The sequence below is a fragment of the Pan troglodytes genome, chromosome 7 (assembly GCF_028858775.2).
Source record: "Pan troglodytes isolate AG18354 chromosome 7, NHGRI_mPanTro3-v2.0_pri, whole genome shotgun sequence".
Classification (NCBI taxonomy): Eukaryota; Metazoa; Chordata; class Mammalia; order Primates; family Hominidae; genus Pan; species Pan troglodytes.
Genome location: NC_072405.2, coordinates 104480779 through 104486778, shown reverse-complemented (window position 1 = coordinate 104486778; position 6000 = coordinate 104480779).

Genomic DNA, 6000 nt, shown 5'->3' with positions numbered 1-6000 from the left:
CCCATCTGCCTCTAGCCCATGCTGATGACACATAGTATCATGAACTAATAAATTATTGTTGTTTTTAAGCTACGAAGTTTTGGTATGGTTTAGTATCACTGCAATGTACAACTGCTATTGAGGGGCTCATGTCTAATCAATATATTTTCATGGCTTTTTCAGTCTAAAAGATTTACCTAGGAATTCTATATTTACATTTGCAGTAATTAAACTCAAGTGTTTCTCACATTTGCATATTCTATTTTGGTTTTTTATCCTTGTAGCCCAGATTTTCTGGATATCATGTGCTACTTTTGAACTTTGCTAATAAGGGTTTATTCCATTTTAGATCTGATGTCTCAAGAGAAATCACTGTTGGTTTTATGTTGGACTTCTACTTGGCAAGAGCTGTTTTATACCACAAGATGTGAGAGAGGGACCTGTGGCAGGGACAGGCCATCTACACCAGATTTGAATTCATTTCAAGAAGCAGGGATATAGCTCTTCTTAGACAGGTTACTTCTCCTCCTGTCTTCTGAGCCTGGGTATCCTGACCATGAGGGTAATTCTGACCAATGTCCCTCCTTATGGAAAGAGTTGTACAAAGCTAGACAATGCCTTTGTGCTCCTCTACCATTTAAAATAATATTTTACATTTCAGTTTTGGAAATGAGCCCAAAAGGACATCTTTATTCAGTGGCATGACAGAAAGATTGCCCATCTGTGGCTATCAATTAGATAAAACACATCATACCCCTAATGAAGTTTTCCCTAGCTGAGAAGCCCCATCTGGGCTGGCAGCAAGGATGGGTATGTGACTATTCTTGGGTGAAAGAACTTTCTGCAGCAGAGGATCTGCATCTTCAGTACAGGGATGTGCTCACTAGTAACTGGATGTTTTAGGTAGTAAATGAATTGGAAGCTGGGCTTGTATCTAGGAGATTAAAATATTTAGGATCTTATGTGTAACATAATGTATCTGTCTTTTTCTAAAACTCCTATTGGTTCTCAGTGATATGTTCTTTTGTTCTCAGTAATATATTCTTTCCTCTTACTTTGTGTGTTACATTTCTCCTTAATTTATAGTGAGAATTGAGGCATTGTAACATTTCGTATTAATTAGCTCATATTTCTCAGTGAAGAGCAGGATAGAGAGCAGATACTTGTATACTGCTTGCCTCTAGTTGCTTAAATAAGTAATTTACAGAGGATTTTACAAAAAGAACCACAATATTACCACCAGGATTGTAAGGCCTTAGTCACCAAGAAGTTATGTAGCAGTCAACGATTCTGTGATGTGTAGAAGTTTTTTCCTTTAATCTATTAATTGCTTGCCCTATTTTACTTTAAGACTCTTGGAAGTAGGTATTTGAGAAGGACAAGGTTTATTAAGGTTTAGTAAAATACCAGCTGAGGGTACAATAGTACACTGAGTAGTATAGTAGTAATTTTATTTTATTAAATGTATTAATTGTATTAAATGTATATGAAATGCTAAACTAGTTATTGTTTGAGAATTTAAAAAGCGTAGAGATTCCTAAGGAGCTTATTTTATTAATATGTCAAGAGAGTATTTGGAGACATGACAGGTCTTTTGCAATGTATTAGAAGCTCATAGGAAAACTGCCAGACCCATGGCTCTTTTCTGGGAAAAGCAGAAGCAGATGGTTTGTTTATTTTTGTACCCTCCATCTCTATTCTATACCCCGGTAACCCCACTACCCTGGCCATAGCTGATGGGACCACAGATCGATTGATGACTGACCCAAAGAGAGCTACAGGTCAGTTGAGGTTGACAGGCCTGTCCAACCCAATCTACTTTTTGGGAGAATTAATTCTGTTAACTCAGAGAGATGCTGTCAGTCAAGTGGCACAGAAGTCAAGAGACATGGAGACAGGCAGTAAGTAGAAGGCTTGAAATAATAGCAACTATAGGTAAGAAGAAGTCATGAGACAGGGAATAAGAGAGGGGAGAAACTTAGCGAGTAGAGACTACCGGTATCTGGGTCACCATAAAGCAGAGCCCTGGGACAGGGAGCAAGGGAAGCTCTCTGAGGGGAGATGACAGAATTGCCAAAGATTAGCAGACACCTTTTGTGACCTTTGCTCAGTTCACAGCAATCCCTTTCTTTAGAGAGCCTCCTCCTTTCACACTCAAGGCTTCTGTATGGCAGCTGTATTTGTGCTACAGTTCCAGGCTCTGCCTTCCAGGCTTCAGTTGATTGGACCAAGGTTGACTGTTTCATCCAAGCTTAGCCAATCAGATGCTCTTTCCTGGGACTTTGGAATTGGGTCTGCGAGATTGTCTGTCCCTGCCTGTGGCTGGAACAAAGGGACTAGAGCTATGGGGTGAGAAGAAGCAAACCCAGTGTGTGGAGAGAAGAGAAACATATGTGGCAAGAAGCAGACATGGAGAGGCCATGTGGAAAGAGGGCGTGAGACAGTGTGTGAGTCTTGGCTTCTGATAGATTTCTATTTCCTGTCTCTGACCCCTTGAAGAAGTCCCTTAGGGCCTCAAGATATCTGCATTTTAATAATATCCACCAGTATTTTAAAAAATTGGCCAGGCATGGTGGCTCACGCCTGTAATCCCAGCATTTCAGGAAGCCGAGGTGGGAGGATTGCTTGAGCCCAGGAGTTTGAGACCAGCCTGGGCAACATGGCGAAACCTCATCTCTACAAAAAAATCCAAAAATTAGCTGGGGGTGGTGGTGTGCCTGTGGTCCCAGCTACTCAGTAGAATGAAATGGGAGGATCACCTGAGCTCGGGAGGTCGAGGCTGCAGTGAACTGAACTGTGATGGTGCCATTACACTCCAGCCTAGGCGACAGAGTAAGACCCTGTCTCAAAAAAAAAAAAAAAAAGTGACTTGAGACAGTTTCCAATTTTTGCAACGAAGATTCTCAATGAGAAAGTAGAAGTTGTGTGGTAATCTGTATGAAATTTGTGTTTTCCATGAAACTCAGCAGGGCAGCAGTCAACATAGTTTCCTGCTTCTCTCACAATAAGTCTACAGCTGAGAATGTCTCAGTTTCTCGCAATCTAGAAAGGACTAACAAACAAATGTACTTGGAGAATCTGACATACTAACAAAATCATCCCATAATAATGGGTAAAGGAACTAATGGAGTTAGATTTTTAAGTACCAAATACCAATTGCTATTTGAGAATACTTCTGCTGTTTTCTCTTCTGGTTACCCTTTGCTTTATACACATCTTTGTGTCCTTGGAGGGCAGGAGCACGTTTGGTACATTAGGGTTGGAAGCACTGCATGCCCTTTTTCTCAGGCTCAGTGGTTCCTCTTTCCCCAGTTGAAGTCTCACTGTGATCTTGTCCATGTGTGATGACAGGGCTTGGTCTTTGAGGTGAACAGACATTTCAATACTGAATGTGGGTTCAGTGATTATGATTTTAGTAAGGGGAAGGATTGTGTTGTTTTGATTTGTGCATCCCAGAGACAGCCTAGCATCTGGCCCAATACCTAATGGGCTCTTCAAAATTCATGCAGTGAAAGAGTGAATACATAGTTTTTCTCATTGGCAATTTGAAGGTACAAAAAACAACATAAAACCTGACACCAAACCACATATTAAATTATATAATCTAAGCATACAAATGGATGGATACCTAATAAAATTCTTTAGGGTAATAATTATGATGATGGTATTTTTGCTATGCAATTTCTTAACCCAAGGAGAGAATTCCCTAGTGTGAGAAACATAGCCAAGGATATTGGTTCTATGTGTCATTTACAAGGGGCTTGCTTTTCTCTACCCAGATTGTGTTTTAATTTAGAAAGAAAAATGGCAAGCACTGTTGCCACTGGGTCATGCATCACTCCTGCTGAATTTCCCAAGGGTGATGACTTTACAATTTCTCAGAGGTTTCTACTTATTTCATTTGTCAGAGGAACGTTTATAGTTTTCATATAAATTTTAATGGGCAGAAACATCTGTTCCCCATCCAACCGTGATGTTTCACATTGAGTATAGATGGCAATCCCTCGGCTGAGCACAAACCATATTTGCTGTGTATTGGATGCTCAGAAAAATAACATAGATCCAGGACAAAGAAGTGGAGAGGAGAGAAGGGGTGTGGGAGGAGAAAGTGGAAGAGGGGAATAGAAAGTGGGTGTTTGGGCAGGAAACGCCTCCCTGAGCCAGCTGGTGGCGCTGTGCGCAGGCACATCTCTCTCAGGTGCTCTGGCTGGTCCTGGCAGATCTCAGGTTCCCCCTGGGGCGGGGGGGTTTGGGTGGCACAGCCAGCAGACCTCGTGTGAGCCTCTTAGCTCCATTTTATGGAGCTGCTCCCTTATAGAAACTGTGGGTACCTCCTGGCCCTTGGATGTGTACCTGCATGTCATGGCTTCTGCACCCATTCAGACGTCAAGGCTGAGGAGCTGGCTTCTCCTTGTTTGCTTCTGGACCTTGATAGGTTTCTCCTTACCTCTTGTCGTCTGACCTCCTGCTGGAACTTTGAGTTCCTGGCAGAGGAGTAAACAGAGCATTGGCCTTTTCTTTCACGGCTCAGAATTTTTTTGAGGACCCATGACTACCTTTCTGGCTCTATCTTATCTTGCATTTTCCCCACAGCTACATTGTTCTTCACCCATCTCAGATGGCCTTTCCAGATGCTATTTTTGCATATGCATATCCTATCTACATGTTGGTGTGTGCACATGCATGGAACACACAAATACACACGCCCTCCCCTGACATGTGCACACACAAATACACACGCCCTCTCCCCACATGTGCACACACAAATACACACACCCTCCCCCCACATGTGCACACACAAATACACATGCCCTCCCCCCACATGTGCACACACAAATACACACGCCCTCCCCCAACAACACATGCACGCATGAAGAAACTCCCCTGCCAATTTCTCTCCGGACTTCAAAACATGTGGATGGCTGAAAATTATTTCGTAAAGTTTTCTCTGGTCCACTCAAGCACAGTTTATCACCCCAACTCCTTTGCTGCCTCCACCATTACACACTTCTGTGATAGGGTCTGTCATGTCACTTTACAATGATGGTTTTGGGTATATAATGGCTGCTACTCTGAAGTACAATTGCTTGGATACAAGTCACAGTTCTGTCACTGGGCTGTGTGATCCTGGATATGTTATTTAATATCTCTGCCTCAGTTCCCTAATTTGTAAAATGTGGATAGTGTTAATAATGACCACATAGGATTTTTGAAAATATTAAATGACATGATACATGTAAATCGGTTGACAAAATACCTGGCTCAAGAATGGGCAGCTATTAATATTGTTAATTACTTGGTTTTCTTCCTGACCATCTTGTACAGGGACTGTCATTTATTTGTATTCCTAGAGCCTGCCATATAATAGGTATTTTACATGTTTGCTGAGTTGAATTGTATTGTTGAATTTATGGTTCCCAGTGGCCTACGGGATTAAGTCCATGTTCTCCAGAATCAGAAGTTGGGGTTCAAATCTTTAGCTTTACCATTTTCTAGCTGTGGGAACTTGGGCAAGTTAATCAAAGTTTCTACATTTCAGTTTCTTACTATTCTTATTAATGTTACGAGTATTATTACATTCAAAGGCTCATCTTAATATCACTATATCAAGCCTTCTCAATCACTCTAGCTGGAAGTAATCACATTCTGTATTGAATATAATTATTAAATGCCACCTATAAGCCAGGCGCTATGCTAGATACTGAGTGTGCAGTGGTAAATATATCAGATATGATCCCCACCTCCGTGTAAGTTGAGGTTTAAAGGAGTGATAAACCTCAAAAGTTCTCAGATCATAGATTTGGGAGACAGGAAGAGGTGGGTTGACAAAGGAGGGATTTCTTTTTATATATGAGGAAATTCTTTCCCAGGAGCTTTCATTCTTTTGCATCTTATTGACCACAATGAGATCAAGTGCCCATATTTAGATCAATCCCTGACATAGGAGATGAGCTTACCTTGACCAATTTAGACCAATTATGATCCATCCTCTGAGAGGGAAAGCTGTTGGAGGGCCATCCA